The sequence below is a fragment of the Neolamprologus multifasciatus genome, chromosome 5 (assembly GCF_963576455.1).
Source record: "Neolamprologus multifasciatus chromosome 5, fNeoMul1.2, whole genome shotgun sequence".
Classification (NCBI taxonomy): Eukaryota; Metazoa; Chordata; class Actinopteri; order Cichliformes; family Cichlidae; genus Neolamprologus; species Neolamprologus multifasciatus.
Window position 1 is genome coordinate 4,812,535 of NC_140443.1, and position 19,354 is coordinate 4,831,888.

Consider the following 19,354-nt stretch of genomic DNA (forward strand, 5'->3'; position numbering starts at 1 on the left):
AACCTGGAACAACATTTTCATGATGATCTGGGAACAACACCAACACGACGATATCAGATCATCCCTCTTTAATAGCTAAAACCACTTGGATCATAGTCCAGACCAACAACTTGCACAGTGTTCCAACTTACATACATTTAGCAGCTGATGATGTAAGAGACACAATTTACAATACACTGGTAGAAAATAATCTAGAAGTATTAATTATAAGAGAAAATTTTAAGTTAAAATGTTTATTCAACTGATTATACATTACCTTTCAGGCTGGTGGATCACTGTTGAGCATATCACTGATAGCAGCTCTTTCTGCCTGTCCGAGGAAATAACTGCATTTTTATTGTGAGGAAACAACGAAAGCTGAGTCAAAGTCGGAACAGTTGGTGACCCGTACCAGCCCGGCATCCTTTGACAGCATGCGGCCAGCGGTTAAATCAGATTTTGTCAATGAGAGTTGTCGGCTTAAGTCCTAACATATCTGCTGCTGTAGCAGCCAAGCAGGGAACTCTTGGCTGTAAATTAGCTCACAGATGCTGGAGCCATATGCTTAATCTGATTGTAGGGAGAATCCAACACTGGCTTCACTTGAGATTATCAATGGATGGGATTAAAGGTGAAGAAGTAAATCTTGTCTTACTGAATCACTCACTGTGAGTCACTGAAAAACAAGACAAATCACACTCGCACTTCAGAAAAGTATTTCTGAGATGTCTTAATAACGTGTTTGTGTATCTGCATTGTGTTCATCTGACAAACAAGTCAAAATAAGTGAGTAGTACTGCGTAGAAAACCTAATACAAAGCTATTCTCTGACAACTGGATGAACCCTGAAAATATACATTAGTATGACACTGGTAGACTTTACAACCTTAAGGACATAGTCTGTTGACCCTTTGACCTTTTGCATGTAACATTATGGAAATGGGTGTAATATAGCATGATACAATGTCTTCAAAGAGGCAGTATAGCTGAGATTTGTTTTTTGTTTTTTTCCCCCTCTTTATGTATAAAGTTTTGCACATGTAATTTGACATATCAGGCCCAATACAGCAAGCACTAACTGATATAAAGACATATATCAAAACAAATTAGGCCATTAAGAATCGGATGATAACAATAAAACAGAAAAAAGAAAGGAAAAAAAAAACAAAAACCAAGAACCCACACACAGAAAACCAAAAACAAACAAACAAACAAAAAAATAATAATTAAAAAAAAAAATCAACTCCCTCCCAACCCAAGATTTGAGATTTGTAATAGAACCGACACCAACAAGTTCCCAAATTTGGCTGAAAAAGAAATGTGTATGGGACAGGGATTAAAATTACAGATGCCTGCCTTCGAAGCTCATATAGAGCTTACATCAGCAGATGGATCAGAAACAATGTTGGTACTGTGGTGTAGGTACAGAAGAAGCTTTCAGCTATGGCATTTCAGTTCAGGTGACTACTGAGAGCTGTAAATACGATGCTGCTTCACTGATCAGGTTGTTTTCTTGAAACCTGACGTTAGTTTGTTAAAGTCTTTCACTGTCCTTAATAGATACAGTTTGGTGGATCATAATTACATGCGTGACTGAGATATTTAGGTTTACTTGATCATCTATTATTGTCATCTATCTATCTATCTATCTATCTATCTATCTATCTATCTATCTATCTATCTATCTATCTATCTATCTATCTATCTATCTATCTATCTATCTATCTATCTATCTATCTATCTATCTATCTATCTATCTATCTATCTATCTATCTATCTATCTATCTATCTATCTATCTATCTATCTATCTATCTATCTATCTATCTATCTATCTATCTATCTATCTATCTAAACACTACTAATTTAATTACATCATGAAGTACATCTTTATTGTAATGTGTGTTGAAGGTTAAAGAAAGTGCTGTATGTGTGGAGAGTTAAGGAGCATCTTGAATGAAGCCGTTTAAGTATTTAAGCTCACTGGGGGAAATAGAGAAGCATGCATGTTAGCCAAGTGAGAGGGAGAGAAAGCATCTGTCACTAAGACCCAAGGCAGCTGGACGCCATTCCCCCGTGCTGCAAAATCCACCAAATCTTTTACAGGATTTCGTTTTCCATTGCAGATGGTCCTTTGCACATGTTTTATTCCCATTGGCCCGGGGTCCCGGGCTGACAGTACTGCAGCTATGCAGGTAGTGCATATAAGGGTGCGCTGTGCCTGCACCAGGCCCTTGCACACTGGAGAGGGGGAAACTGGAGAAGAAGGACTGCAGGGGATAAGCAACATGAGAGGAGGAACAGTATGCCTTCAGTCACTGCAGTGGAAGAGGTAAGTGCTGCACAGAGGTCTTGCAGTGTTTATCAAGAGTAGTGGTTTTTACAAAGCATATTAACAACAGGGACCACGTTTGCCGTCAAATCTGCAGCATTTATTTTGTACTGCATAGATGAAATAGCAACAGTAGTTCCACTGGAGTGCAGAAAAATGCCATTGTTCTCCGTTTTACAACATTTCTTTAATGCATTTGTTCAGCTGATTTGTCAATTCCAAAAATATATATATGATCAGTTTTTATTAAACAGAGACCAATCAATTAGTCAGTTTATCCGAAACATCAGTGCAAATATTTTACATGCATGAATACTAATAAAACCATGTTTAAATGGGCTTATTTAACTACAGTGAATACAGTTAGAGTTTTACATTGATTAAATATCATCTTGTTGTCTAGAAAGGGATGAATCTTAAACCAAGTGTTTTGACATGCTAGTTAGACTAGTATACCTGTTAAACCCCTCTGTAGCTCCTTCTAGTCAATTCATCACAAATGATCACAGAAAAGTATGAAGTCAACATGGGAAATTTATATAAATCAAATTAAATTATGAAACGATTAAAAGTATAATAAACTGTAAAGAAGCATAAACTATGTAGAAGTCAGCATCATCAGGAGTCTGTTGTAAATATGCAAACACAAAGAAGACCATGGCAGGTGGGTAGAAGAGAAAAGAAAGACTAAACACATGCTTGCACATGAACACGAGCTTTTAGCCAACAAGGCTCAGGTTAGACACGCTGGCTGACAAACATCCTCAGTCAGCCAGTTACTCCCAGAGTAAGGCTGGGATCACTTCTAGGACAGTGGGAGGACTAGTTTATGTTACAGTCCAGCTTGTGCACGGTGCGAGCTGGAGATCGGCATCAGAGTTTGGAATCAGATTTTTATTTCAGGGATAAATTATCTAAAGTTAATAATCAGGAAATGCCTCCACAGGCATGGTTTTACAAAGAAGCCAATGCAACAGCCAAAGTCTCTTTGACTGCAGCTGCAAGGCCAGTGTGCGTGTGTGTGTGTGTGTGTGTGTGTGTGTGTCATAAAAGATACAGCAGAGTATTTGATATGTATTAGTTATTTAAAGTAAATGATAAATTTGTTTTCTGCAATTTAGCCAAATCTTCCCAAATTGTATCACCTATATTATTTAGGTTTTGTTGTTTTTTGTTAAAATTGCATAAAAATATAATATGCTGAAGATTTCTGTTTTAATTTTGGTTTGGTTTTCTTTTATCTGAGGTCTACAGTGTTTTGCTACTGCCTATATCTCTATCTATCTAATCTATCTAACAATAGCTTTTAATATACTACAAAGGGAACTCTGCTTACAGAGTAATGAATACATAATATAGCTGATCAACTAAGAACATGAAGTGATGGAGGCGTGGATGATAAACATTTTACAGCACTGGCTGATAGTCATTAGACACTAATGCAAAGTATGTTTTTAAATGCATTTTCAATAGACTGAAAAACAATTTAAACAACAAATTCAATGAAGACATTTTATTATTTGCATTATTTGAATTATTTGTGGTATTTTTGTGTTTAATTACTAAAACTTCAGAAGTTTAATAACTTTATTTTTACTTTACTCTGATTTTGATAAGGGTTGCAAATGAAAAACTGTGATATTAAATAGATAAAACAAGGACAACACATCATTATATGAATATGCAGTTTATATATATTATAATAAACAGTTTTTTTCTTTCTTGCTATGTGAAGTATATTTCTTCATATAAATGTTGTTACTAAATAATATGAATCTAAATAACAGTAAATGAAAACAATTTAAATTTAAATTATTTCACTATTCAATTGTAGATTAATTAAATGAAACTAAATCATTTTGTAAACAGTGATAATGATGAAGTGTGAAATGTTTTCATTTTTTCCCTTTATGAGACATTTCATTTTGAAAACTTTTTCTCTTATTTGACTGACGGTCACCAGAGGGCAGCATCATAAAAGATGAAAACAGGGCAAACCAAAACACCGGGAAACACCAAGAATGTCCTATACACACCATTTACACTTGCAAATCTATAAAAATATGGAGAGTGATATCATTTAGTAGGATAAGGTATAACTTGTGTACATATGCTCCCTATATTTGTGCATAAAACACACTGTATGCTTTTATCACTTATCTTAAGTGACCCAATGGATGATTACATTCCCCCCTTACCTTAATGAATGAGATGACAAAGAGAACTTCAGATATGCTGCTTAACCAACAATTTTGTGAAATTACTAAAAACATTTACAGCCATTGTGTCGCATGTTCAGTCAAATGTTGAACTGTTATGTTTCAATGTTGCAGATCTACAAGTTCCACCAGTTATGAATCAGGAGAGGAAATCTGATGACACTTTATGTTGTCGGATGGGTATGTATGGATTCAAATGTCACATAAAAAACTTCCATCCATCCATCCATTCGCTTCCGCTTCTCCTTTTCAGGGTCGCGGGGGGCGCTGGAGCCTATCCCAGCTGTCATAGGGCGAGAGGTGGGGTACACCCTGGACAGGTCGCCAGTCTGTCGCAGGGCCAGACAACCATTCGCACTCACATTCACTCGCACATTCACACCTAATGGCAATTTGGATTTTCCAATTAACCTATCCCCACAAGCTGCATGTCTTTGGACGGTGGGAGGAAGCCAGAGTACCCGGAGGGAACCCACGCAAACACGGGGAGAACATGCAAACTCCAATAAAAAACTTCCATCTATTGATTTTTTTTTCTGCAAATCCAGTTCAGTCCCACACAGACCCAGGGAGACCGCCATGCAGGAAAAACCCAGCCAGATACTGGTTTGGAGTTCAGGACCTTCTTGCTATGAGGTAACAGTACTAACCACCACACCACTGTGCTGCTCCACATAAAGATTTGTAATGAACTTTTCATTTTTCCAAGGTCTATCAACTAAACCACCCTGTGACAGACTTCTCTACCCCGTCTTTCACCATATGAGAGCTGTTATAAGCTCCAGCGACCCTGATTTGGATAGGTAGAAGAAAATGGGTGGATGGATGGATGTAGCAGCTAAGTGAAAGGATAATATCCACATTTAGTATGCCAAGCATGAGTAGCTGCATCTGCGTTTTCAATGTAATCAGTTAAAGAAGATCAAAGAAAGGAGCCTGCTTTGCTCTTGTGTTACATTTTGCGTCTTTCAGTTTAAAACGTACTGACCTAATTTACCCAAGTAAATGGCTTTGTTTTTAATATTTCACCAACAAACTGCGCCATTTACTTATTTAATTATCTTTAAGCTGTGACAATACACACCTGAGAAGCTTGTGTACAAGAACTTGATTGGATGGATTCTGTTTAGTTGTGTCTGACAGAATTAGGTCTCCACAGGAAACTGAGTGTGGTAAGACCTGAGTGTGGGTTAAGGTGAAACAGTGAGGACTGTGACATTAATTCCCTGAGCTGTGCTGATGCAAGTTCCTGCTGGATCACAGACTACTTAAAAACAGCAGCCCCTGTCCTCATTGAAACACTTTCTCACAACCCACCTGCTTTACAGAATCGTAGAAGATTCTTAATCTGAAGATGTGTTTGAAAAGTTTCATTCAGAATCTGAAAAAGGTGGGATTTTTTCCCCACACAATTACATTTTCCCACATATTTTTCATTCGTTGTGTTTAGAATAAAACAGTGATGAGTTTGGCTCCCTCTGATGGCTGTATCAAAAACTCATTGTGGAAGACCACCACACACAGCTCAAGCTCCGGCTGAAAACGACACAAAGTCGATCATTTCTCCGACTTTGCTGTTTTCCCAGTTTCTGAAGTTGAGTTTTTATACAGTTGTCTCTGCCCGTGAAAAATGTTCTTAATAAAGTAAGAGCATTTATGTATTTTCCAACAGCAACACTCTTTGGGGGATCCCGTGGTCACAGTTTGACCTCTTACTGATGTTCTTTTCTTGTTATTATAAACTAAACAGTAGTGGTTGTACATGGAATAAACACTAGGATACTTAAAACATGATCAATCAGTATGTTTACACTAACAATGGATCATGAAAACAATGGATCAGGAACACTGTAGGGGTTGTGTCTCGAGACACCCACACTGAATAATCATTCAACTCTACAGTTCTCCTCAGGTCTGTGGAAATTAATGGTGCCTTTCTCACGGTGTTTTTGCTTTCTGTCACACAACTTTTACTTTCATTCACTCGTACAGCTCTCATTTCAGCCATGGTAGGCAGATTTCCTCAAAAACTAAGTACCATAAACCTAATCATGACTAAATACCAGTAAAACTCAGCGACCATTAAGCAGCTCAGGAGCCAAATCTGGAGTTAAATGGCTGAAGCTAGACAGGATGACCTGGACTCCTGGAGCCTGGAGGACTTCACTGCTGTGAATGGTTATTACATTATCTGAGTTAATAGTCAACCAGTCATCCAAGTGAGACAGGACAGGACTAGGCAGAGGTGTGCTCATAAAGTACACATTATATATATATATGTATATATAAAAGACCTTTACACTTCCCACTGGCCACATACTGTATATACACTGAAATTTGAAACATTTTCTTTACTCTTTCACAATTTTCATTGCTATTAGGTTTGCAGTTTTCCTAATCAGAACTTTTGTCTGCATTTACTTCACTGTTTCCTTTAGGTGGTTATGCGCCTCAGCCTAGTCCACAGCTGATCCATTTAGCTGCAGCAGAGCTGTTCCAATCTAGAATCAGCAAAGTGAAATGTAAAGCGAAAGCTTGACTTACACTTTAAAGACAGACTGAGATATGACTCTAAACGAATGCTAAAGCTGATCATTGCCTTGATTCACTTTAAAATGAGCTGTTGTCATCATTTCAACTAAAGGTGATGCATCAATGTGAGTGTATCAGTGTTTTAATTGTTTTCCGCTGTCCCCAGAGGCCAAACTAGGAGTTGCAGGTTAAATGATCCGTTTGTAGTGGAATCAAAAGTTTAAAACAAGGGTCTCAAACGCGCGGCCCGAGGGCCACTTGCGGCCCACATCAACCCCTACTTGTGGCCCGTATATTTACGTGTCAAAAACTAATGTGTACCTTATATCTGCATTTTTATTTTGTTAAATACAAAGAAAATTATAGCAGAAGTGCTGCCACGTGTCCAGAAAGAGAGTACCAATTTGTTTAATTTGCAGTTCAATGAAAGGCTTCAGTTAGTTAAGAGTGAGAAAAAGAAATTGCTTTCACATTTGCAGTTTTGTCTTGTTATGCAATATTTGAAATGTGAAAAAACAAACAAAACACTACATTTCTGGAAATATTTGTGGGTGTTTTCTTGTTTGTTTGTTGTTGTTGTTGTTTTTTGTACTACTTGAACACTAAAGTGGCCCACAGCTCATTTTAGTTAAAGACCCCTGGTTTAAAAAAATGAAATGCACCAACAATTTGTAGAGGTTCCCCAGCAATTCAGAAAACTGGGCATGTTAGTAGAACTTGATACACTGCAGTACAATTTGGTAAAGTTATCTGTATATTTGGTAGATGTTTGAAATCTGGGATTAATCTAAATATCATTATATTCATGGTGTGTTTTGCTGTCAAGTGACATAAAGCAGGCAATTTAATCTATTCTGGAGAAGACACATTATGGTCCAGGTTTTATGTTCAAACATGTTATTGTTCTCTTGTCACCTTTTTTTTTTTTTTTTTTTGGTCAAAAATCTTAAAATTAGTGGCAGAAATATTGTTTATTCTTGTGCCAATGAATGTACGAGAAAGAGATGTTCCATTTGGTGAGGAGCCAAAATAAATGTTTGTTCATTGATCCAATGTAAGCCAGAGGGCCACATTCGTTTCACCAGCTATTAACACTGTCACCTAACTTTGTAGAATGTGCAAAAAATGGTTGCTGACCGAATTTATTCTCTGAGAAGGATCTGCTTTTCCGTTACATTCATTTCCAGGAGCTCGATCTTCTGTTCTAAACCAAAGTCTTATAGTTCCGGTGTTGAATGCCCAAAGGTAGACCAGCAGCACAAACCATGAGGAACAGCTGACAAGTTTCATATTTTGGCTTTGGTCAAAGACATTTGGTCTTCACCAGAGCACTGTTGTTGAGCTGTATTTAGTTACTCCCAAAGGGGCTGCTGGGTGTTACCAACTGGCTTGCTCATTAGGGCTTATTCCAGGTACACTTACCTGAGATCTGCTGTGCCCACATTCAAATGACTCAGACAGACGATACAGAAAATATTGGCATGAGATTGGGAAGAACTGAGGGAAGCCATTTGGCTTGTAACTATTTGTGATGTAAATAAGTTCCCCTGGCAGTATTCAGACCACATTTGTGGCGGTCCATGGCAGAAATGGGCAAAGATGTTTGAGATGCATCAGGAATGTCATTCCTCAGCTGCTGTATCTCAAACTCTTCTTTCTGTCTGTGTTGAGGGGCAAGTCTGTAATGCATGTTTGCGACTTTCTCATTTTGGTTGTTGCAGTGTCTCAAACTAGTCTGGGAAACTGTTGATGGCTGTCTCTGGAACCATTTTCCAAGGTTCTACCTGTACCCCCACATCCCGTGTACATGTTGACAAGAAAGGTGCTTCCAAAAGTCTCAAGCAAGAAATGTTCAAGCAAGGTATGTGAAAGAATATATTTATGTTGAAGGTTGTGCGTCAGTCATGTCATTTGAAGTGTTAGTTACTATGTTACAAAGAGTTTGCACACACTGCAAAATGCGTAAGTGGTCAGCATGGCCAAGATTCATAGCTATTTCAGCTGAAGAGACAACAGACACAAACAAGGGCACCCAACATCCATGACCTTTTTTCTTGTTGACGATGACATTCTTGCTTACTAAACTGCAAACAGCCCATATGTCAGGACCACTTTCAGCACTTGGCATGTTTTTCACATTCGTGTTTGAGGTAGTATTTGAGCCCAGGTCTTGACACATTTTCATGCATCATCATAAAATTGTCTCTAAGTGGCTTTCATGTGTGGCTGAGGAAACACATGAGTATATCTGTTACGTTTTATCCACATATCTGTACAGTGTTTGTTTGTATCAATGCATCTCATGTTATTTCAACTTTAGATGATGCCAAAGATGGTTGACAACGTGGTGCTGTCTTGATGTTGGGTGGTCTTTGTGGTCAGAAATGTAAGCTGTCAGGTAAGTGTCATTAGGAAGTATAGACATGTTACTGGTTGATATGTACAAAGAATAGCACTGATATCACTGATAGACATTTATAATGTGCCCATTTAAATATGTTTGGACAAGAAATGTTGGCACACACACTGATTTGCTTCAGGCTTAGCACCTATTATCCTTCTATTGTAGCTGGAGAGAAGGCTTATAGAGACCTTTCTGGCAAGGGAAAAAAGCAGTGTTCTGGTCAACTCCTGCATGTTTTGTCTTAGGCCTAGGTTTTTAGTGCCCCCAAAATAACATCAGCCTCTATGTCACACTGACATCTTGCTGCATCCTGCTCTAAAAAGCCATTTGCACCATGCAAACTGGACAGTAAACATCCCAAGTGTTTGCAAGGCATCAGAGCTTCTGATTTACCTCTTGATTAAGGAAATGTTACTTCTCCGATAGTGCATTTGTTTTTTACCAACAAGCAAAGGCTTGTATTGCAGACACTGCTGACTAATCGCTCATAAAACTAAAGTTAACTAGAAAAATCCTACTTTGGCATGCCCAGACTCATTACAGTGATATGCTCATTACATTGTCAGAAGTCAGACATCTAGAAGTAACCTTGTGTGTGTTTTCCACCCTATAATTAACAAAAAATAAACGCTAACATTTGAACCGAGGACTGAAATAGCTGTGTCCTTTGGGTAGTTGTGCAATTCCGTGGAATATGGTTCAGGTGCTGGGTGTCTTTCCTTAATAGTGTACTGGATTCCCTTTACAGCAGAGACTCGGCAACATTTTTCTAAAGAAGATGCATAAAATGTTTCCCATCCAGTGTTCTCCTGTGGTCCCAGCTGGGTTTGGCATCAGGGTAGAACTTAATCACAACATTACAAGGAGCGTTTTTAAGGAATGCCTTGAATAGCTGTAGATTTAGCTCCCATCTTCATTGCCAGTATTGCTTACTGACGCATACAAACAAACAATAAGTCTAGTGCCCTCTCCTGACCAAACTTTAAATAACACTTATAGCAGATAGTATTCCCTCCAGTCATATCTATTCTTCTAATTGGTGCCACTTTTAGAACATTGCACTTATTTCTGATTCCAGGTATAATATTTTTATTAATCTGCTCCCTCAAAGATTTGAAAGAGAATACCTCATAAATATTAACTCTTAATAATTAGTTAATTGAATTTATGTAAAATTTAGCTATAAATAAAGGCTTTGTTGTGTGTAATAAGTCAGACCTCTTCTCCTGTTATTGTTTTGTTTGTGCAGAGTTCAGTATGTTGGACTTTTTGATTCTTGGTGGAAACGTGACAGAGGGAAGAGCACGATCACAGCAAAGTAGGGGTTGACTTAATTGGATTTCTGTAGTATATCTGAATGAATGACCCTCAGACTCATCACTTAAACAACGCCACCAAGAGTGAAAGTTTGTGTCTGATGTTGACTTTTGTAAACAGTGGAACTATGCCAGCAAAAAAACTTCCAGTTAATTTGTTGGAACTTTTAAATGATAACACATTTTATATGAAATTTTAAAAATGTTTTGGAATAATTTGGTATTTAAGAAATCAATTTAAGATTTATTCATCTTAAATTAGTATTTTTCTGCTTTAGGTAACTAGTAACAACAAAATTAAGATTGTGCCATTTCTGCAACCCATTTTTATACAAAAACAAGGCATTTTTCATTTTTTTTTATTTTGAAGTTCTGTGACCCTTTTTTGTGGCCTGTAGTCTATGACGTTAACACACTGTGTGCTAATTATGCCTCATTATCTGACAGATTTTCTACATTTTGTTAGGACATACTTGGACAAAATGCACTCCAAAAATGGTTCTTGACCTTCATAAGCATAAAGCAATAATCGTGAGTAAAATATATCTGAAATATATGAAATCGAAGGTCTATTGATTTCAGTGTTGGGGAGTAACGGAATACATGTACCGCCGTTACGTATTTAAAATCCAAAATATGAGTAACTGTATTCCGTTACAGTTACCGTTTAAAAAGGTGGTATTTAGAATACAGTTACTTTGTTGAAATAAATGGATTACACTGCGGTACTTCCCTGTTTCATATTGTGGCGGGTCAGGACTGTTTGGGTTTTGTTTGACAGCTACGTTCTGTTGTTCCAGGCGGCAGCGTTACGGTTGCCATGGTTACAGGGTGCCGCTCTCTCTCTGCGTGTTTCCTGGGTGAGAGAGGCCTTTTTGTTGTTGTTGTGCTAAGCTAATAGGCAGAATGCTACAGGTATAGCTCTAAAGAATGTAGCATCATGGGCAGTGTAGTCCGTGCTGCAGGGAGAATGGACTGCCATACCCGTTATGTGTCTGTGAGCGAGGGAGGGAGAAAAAGGAAAAGTACGAGCTGTCATCGAGCAAAAACGGGAGCTGGAAGCATGTAAATATAATAATAACCACTGCAGCCAAGAAGAGAGCCTGACGAGCCCAGTTGTAAGTAAGCTATTAAGACTCGACTGTACACCGTGTTCGTGTTTTCCTCCAAAAACAATAAGTTCCTTTGGAGCAGCCGTTCAACGCCTCTCTCTGTCTCTCGCTAGCAAAGTTGACCCAGACAACAAAGTAAAGCTAGTTTTCGGCTACGAGCCGACATGGAACCCGACGTATTAGCCAGAGGTCCCTTTACTACGGTTCGGAGCCGCGGACCTTCAGTAACAGTAATAAATCACAGCAATAGTACATTCATGTAGTTGTAAACAGCATGATAATATATTAAGTAATCCAAAGTATTCAGAATACGTTACTCTCATTGAGTAACGTAACGGAATACGTTACAGAATACATTTTGGGGCATGTATTCTGTATTCTGTAATGGAATACATTTTAAAAGTAACCTTCCCAACACTGATTGATTTACATAACTAATCATTGAGGAGAATATGCCTGATGTAAACTGAATGTATATCAATCAAGTACATTTCTTTTATACAGTTCTAATAAATTTAACATTTTACGTTGTACTTATGAAACAAAATTATGTTTAAATTTACATGTAATTAAAATACTTAAGTTAGCATTTTTAGGTATAAATATTTTGAGTCTATCCCATAATCCCTTCATCCCAGCTCTTGCCCTGTAACAGCTGGGGTAGGCTCCAGCTCACCAGTACCCATCTGAAAGCAACCCTGATAGGCAGTTAAGATAATGAAATGTAGTGAGTCTGTATTGCGGCATTGTTATGTGTCATATGGAGTGGTGCAAATAAGACAGCTGATGCATGATGTAGGCTAACTTAAATGTTTATATAAAATTTCAGGTGGATCTCTTCTGCACTCTAACCTCTAATGACTTTTAGAAAAGATAATCCAGTGTGTGACCCGTTACTTTCTCTAAGTTAGTATGACCCCGCTAAAAAGAAGAAGAAAAACAAAAAACATTGACGTTCCAAACACACCAAAATACTAAATTGGTCCAAGCCTTTTGAACAGCTACGGTCTTTTTATGTGACCTATTAATGTGACAGCATTTCTGCTTCTTTTTATCTATTATAAATGGGATGGCATGATCAATTAAATGATCTTTAATTTTTTAATTTAATTTATTCAGAGAAAACCTTTGGCAAATGACCTCTTTGACTGTGCCCAGCAAGTCAAAGTAATGTAACACACTGATGTAACACATAGAGATAAAAGAGGTAACTAGGCCTGATGTAATGGGATCATCCTGTGGATTTAGGAGTTATTTGAGTGCTCTGTACATTGTACTTGTACATTGAAGTACACAGGCAACACAGAAGATACAGGCCCATCTAAAATGACTATCAAGATATAACTTCAGTTGACCTGGATGTCCAAAAATGTAAAAGTTTAAATGGCAACAAAACAGATTTAACAAGTAATAAGATGTTTTTGTATTCTGTCCTTTTACAGCTTGTATACCCATTGGACATATTAATGCTCACTTTTATGTTTAAGTCAAGTTTTGATATTGCTGTTTAATCAGTATCAGCAATTACCAAGACATGTACATACATGTACAAAAGAATGAAATACCTGAAATAATAAATTGCACTATTAGTCAGCCGGCCAGTGTCCTATTGCAAAATTAAATCTGACCTCTTTAAAGATTTGATTTGACTAGTCAGGTCAAATAAATCAGACACTTTCCTTCAAGAATCTTAGAATGGACAGTAAAACAGTGTGTCAAAGCATAGTTAGTATATGGTGCGATCATTACTGTGAGTAGATGTCTGAGTGTTGTTTACTGTTCGCCTGAACGTCTGCTGGGAGAAAGGACAGAGTGTGGGAGAGTTTCTTACCGTCTTGTCCTGTCATGACACTGCGGGGGGTGGGGGGAACAAGTCTGACGGACACCTTAACCCTCCCTAGAGGATTTTCGGGATTGTGAGTGGAGTAAAGGATTAGGGACTTAGTGGCAAACAGCAAACAGTGGGTCTGTGGGTCAGCGTGTCAGTGTATCAGTGAGTCAGTAGGCTTTTGCTTTTCCCAGAGTAGGTCAAATCTTTGTTTTCCATGAGCAGTGCTAATGCAGCCACTTCCTGGTGTCAGAGAGTACTCACCTGCTCACCTCTCATGTTAACATCAAACTGTCCTCATGGTTATTCTCTAAAACCATCACACGTGCAGCCACAGACTAAGGCGTTATCTATGTTCTTCTTCAAACACAGGCAAGAGGCCTCTTTTCTTGTTACAGGAAAGAAGAGCTCTCTACTTGCAAAGTGCATTTTTTTACCATCTATCCAGCCATTCTCTTCCACCTATCCTTTACAGGGTCGCGTGGGCGCTGGAGCTTATCCCAGCTACCATGGGGCGAGAGGCGGGTACACCCTGGACCGGTCGCCAGTCTGTTGCAGGGCCAACACTTAGAGACAGACAACCATCAGATTCACACGTATGGGCAATTTAGAATGATCAATCAACCTAACCCCACTAACTGCATATCTCATCCTTAGTCCTTTAATTTTAAACTCAAGACTGTGAAAAAAACTAAACAAAAAGTTTTCTGCAATGCAAACCAGGCTCATAAAATTCAGATAACACCTGCAGAAACCAGTATTATATATATATTATATATATATAATTCTCAACATCTCATTAAAGTGTTATGCTAGGCTTGGTCTTCATGTTGATATTTTCTTTGAAATGTAGCACGCCACTAAACATTGTGCAGAGCAAGCACACCCTCTCATTGCAACGCCTTGCTTTGACGCCTTTCCCACCAAGACAATACATCTCGCCTCTCTATTAAATGCTTAAAGAAGACATTACAGAGGTGAGGGCATTAATCCAACTTCTAAATACCTCAGATTCCAGACTAATCAAGCGTTGATGGGATGGGCCGAAACAAGCCCAATCCATGTAGGCCTCACACTTAAGCCACGGGACTTCAGCTCTTTTGCAGTGCATCACATGACATGACACCTAGAGCAGGGGTGGGCAATCTCAGTCCACGAAGGCCGGTGTCCCTGCAGGTTTTAGATCTCACCTTGGGTCAACACACCTGAATCACATGATTAGTTCGTTACCAGGACATGTTGAGGAGCTAATTTAGCCATTTAAATCAGCTGTGTTGGTTCAAGGACACATCTAAAACCTGCAGGGACACCGGCCCTCGTGGACTGAGATTGCCCACCCCTGCCCTAGAGGTCCTGGGGGTGTTATATGGTGTCTGCATGAAGGGGACTTCCAGTCTTAGCCAGGTGGTTGTACTACTGTGGAAATCTATGGTGTCAATTTACTGCTGCCCATCCACATTACAGTTTTTCTTGATTGCTTTGACCTGCCTAAGGAAACTGGGATCCACTCAGTTTTTATCATCACTATCTCATCAGAGCAGAAGACACCTTTTGGAAATGTGTTAACCTTTTCTCAATGGATTGACACAGATGTCATTCAAGCAGTCCAAACCCCACTGTTTTAGCTATGGTAACCAAACAGAAAGCACACATTTATTTATTTCAGTCCAACTCATTGCAAGAAGCAAAATTTGACACATGTGGAAAGATAACACGGAGGCTATGTAATGGGCTACACTGACAAGCAATGGTGCAGTGATTTGCACTGAGTGTTGTATTTTGTATTTTGCTGTCCATTGTGTAATGACTGACTGGAAGAGCTCACACGTGTTTGCAAGCTATTTTATTTGAAGGCAACATTTGCTTTTGTTTCATATTTCAAATGTTTTGGCACGGTTAGAGCCTTATGCAAACAAAACGTGCCACTTTGACAATGAGAGCCTCTGTTTAGGTCTGTGTGTTAACTGTTTGGAAAATGTGGAGTTTGCTGTCATGCAGCAGTCAAGTCAATCAAGAAAAACTGTACATCAAACGTCTTACTTCTAAAAAATGTTTTAGTGGCTAATGCCGATTGGTTTTTATTGCAAAATTTAGCAGGTGACACAATAGTTGCTTACATCATTGAGAGCTGTACGATTTTTCTTCTTCAGTTCATTAGCCATCAGATATTTAAATGTGCACCTTGAAGGTGGTGGCACCTGACTAGTGTGCATAGTATCAGCTAGTCTGCTCTGCAGCTCACGTTGACTATAAGCAATTAGCTTCTGTTGTGCTACTTACTTTTGCTTTGATGACAGTCAGGATTTTAAGTACCATGTACTACTAACATTAATTTCACACAATATTTATCAGTTTATTTTAGTTCACTGTCCATCGCTGACTCGAGGCAGTAATAGTTAATAGAATCTCATCCAATCTCATTTAAATTTGCATCTATTCACAAATTTAACTGTTTACTGTGATGTGATACAAAACCTGTTCGGGACAAATGCACCCCACACCCTACGCTATACTTCTTATCTGTGTTCCTTTATGTTCTCGTTCACCTGCAAAAATCTTATCAAACTCTCACACACGTTGTAGTTCAAACTCCTGAACTGTCAAAACGTGCATACTTTATACACTAAGGATTGAAAGAAAACTATAACAGAGTCTGTGCAGAAAAATAAGCCGGTCTAATAAAGGTCTTATGCAGGAGATAGATGAGACTGCATCAAAAGCATTGCGACACCAACATGGTATACCTAGCATTAAATATAGATGGAACAGCATCACATGAAGGTAACATGGACACAATAATTAGTCTGTTTGGTTTTCCCTTCATTTTTTGCTAATGTTTCTTTCACAGAGACCAACAACTCAGTTTAGCCAGAAATTCTTTAATCTTCTGTTAATACAGATGAAAGCGACCTTTTAGTCCAGTAACAGAAATTTAAATAAACAACTGCTATCATCTAACACGATTTTAGTGCCAGGTTACACGCAGACACTGATTATAGTCCATTTTGGATGGTGTAACATCAGCATCACTGTTGATTGTACAGGGGGAGTTGGCAAATTTTGGCAGGAGAGCATATCATGGTACAAGTCATGGAGTCTGGAAATTGATCTTTTGGATATTTGCTCCGTGGTGGTTACAAAACATGAAAAATGTTTATTATTTATAATCTTTTAATGTTCTTGATATAAAAACTGTGCTTATAAATTGTTACAGCGCAGCTGTACTGGGCTGTGACTGTGATTTTATTCCACTGGATTGATAATGTAAATATCAGGATGCAGATTCTTTCCATTATTGCTGTTTTTGAAATTACAAAAATTCAAATATGGATCATTTAATATTTTTAAATATTATTTCTACTGAGATGTGTAAGATTTCGATTCAGATCTATCCCAGTTGCTAATGTATGATGTGAAAATGACAGCATGCCAGGAGACAAAGACAACTGTTTACACAGCAAACACAGACAGTCCATAAAGCCACTTTTACTGTTTGAATGAGTAAACACACCCTTTGCCTCTTAGACAGTACAAATGTGGTTACACTGCAGGTGACTTGTTTCTCAACTGGGAATTTTATAGCCTTGTTTTTACATACAAAACAACCCTGTTAATTAATAATGATGAATTTCTTAATCAAAACATATTTCTACTTGAATCTGAAAAGCAACGCTTACCAATGCATTACATTTGTCCAATGAGAAAAAAACAAGGTTACTATTTACAGTGATGTGCAAAAGTCTTGAGCCACACCTCTTTTCTTCATATTTTACTAGGAAAATGGGAAACATGTTCAGAGATTATTGAAACACATGCAAACATACATGGAAATACAGTATATAAGGAAAGAACAGAAAGAACAGAGTGTGTAATCTTCAAACACGCTTGAAAGTCAATATTTGTCATGATCACCTTTGTTCTTCAATACAGCCTGAACTCTTATAGGCAGCGTTCTTGTAATTTCTTTAAGTAGTCTTCGGGAAGATTTCTCCAGGTTTCTTGAAGGAAGCTCTTCTTCTTCTTCTTCTGCCTTTCGTTCTGTTTCCACACTGCTTCAGTAATTTTGAGGTCCTGGCTCTGGAGAAGCCAATTCAGTTCAATTCAATTCAATTTTATTTATATAGTGCCAAATCACAACAACAGTCGCCTCAAGACGCTTTATATTGTACAGTAGAAAGATACACCGACTGATTTAGGTATGCTTTTACTATGTTAGCAGCATGTTTGTGGGCACTGTCATGATGAGCAACAAAGCCACTGCCAATCCGACACTTTCCAGGTGGAATTGCATTGCAGATCAAAATCTGACTATAGTTTTCTGTGTTAAATAATTCTGTTCAATTTTATTTATATAGTGCCAAATCACGGCAACAGTTGCCTCAAGGTGCTTTGTAGTGTAAGGTAAAGGCCCTACAATAATACAGAGAAAAGACCCTCACCCAACCGCCCACCCTCTATGAGCAAGCACTTTGGCGAGAGGGACAAACTCCTTTTTAACAGGAGGAAAGCGCTAGCAGAACCAGGCTCAGGCAGAAGCACTGATCTACAGTGACTAGTTGGGGGTAAGGGGAGGAAGACAGAACTAAAGACATGTTGTGATAGAGAGAGATTAATAATAGTTAATGATTAAATGCAGAGTGAGGGGAAAAGGTGAGTGAAGATGAAACACTCAGTGCATCATGGGAGCCCCCAGCAGCCTAAGCCTATTGCAGCAGAACCAAGGGAGGAATGTTGACAAGATCCCCAACACCACTGACTGAAATGCAGCCCCAAACCACGACAGCACCTCCACCACATCTTATAGATGGGTATAGACACTTGCTGTTGTACCTCTCTCCTGACCTGAACCAAAAAGTTAAAATTAATCATGGACTGAACCTTATATAGCACTTGTCTACTCTCCTGGAGCAGTCACAGGCTTTATACATCATGCCACATTCACCCATTCACACAAGTGCTTTCGTCTAAGGTTTTCAGTGCTTTCTAGCTAACATTCACACACATTCAGTCTCTGATGGCTGCATCGGAGATCTTGCCCAAGGATACTTGGCATGGAGACTGGCGGAGCCAGGGATCAAACCACTAACCTTCCAGTCAGTAGATGGACCTGCTCTACCTCATGAGCTACAACAACCCATAAGACCTTTTGCCACTGATTTTAAGCCAGTAATCTGATATACCTCAGCATTTTCTCCAGACCATTTCTGGTGAGGCTTTGGTGATTATTAGATTAATTAAAGGGTCAGATGCATCTCTCAGGTTCTGTTTCAGGTTTTTGCGGGATTCTTTCCGTCTTTGTTAACATCAGAAACTGATCATCTGCTGTGGATGCCTTTTTTTTTTTTTTTTTTTAAGTTTGCTACTCACTTCTTTGGCTCTCGGAGGAGGCGGACGCACTTTTCTCCTCTCCCTTATCTTCCCTGCTTATGTCCTTGTCTAGTCTCGTGGGGTTTTTTTGTACTTTCCCTGGAACATTCTCTCACAGTCTGTTCTCTAAAACCTAAAAGAGGAATTATGGAATTATGGATTGGATCAACTGGTCCCTAAATGCAATTGACACCCCCTTTCTCAACGAGAAGTTTGGGCTTGGGTGAGCCTGAGTGCTGAAGATATCTACCTATTCGGAACCATGAT

General features: G+C 38.6%; 1 long non-coding RNA gene across 2 annotated transcripts; it reads left to right on the forward strand.

Moving 5' to 3' along the window:
- Positions 1 to 975: 975 nt before the first annotated feature.
- LOC146517882 (uncharacterized) lies at positions 976 to 19,064 on the forward strand. Of its 2 annotated transcripts, XR_014874097.1 has the most exons (5): positions 976 to 2,309; positions 4,643 to 4,708; positions 8,782 to 8,921; positions 9,381 to 9,458; positions 10,714 to 19,064. It is a non-coding gene; the product is annotated as an uncharacterized LOC146517882 (long non-coding RNA). The 2 variants fall into 2 exon arrangements; XR_014874096.1 differs by having other exon boundaries at positions 9,381 to 19,064.
- The last annotated feature ends 290 nt before the right edge of the window (positions 19,065 to 19,354 follow it).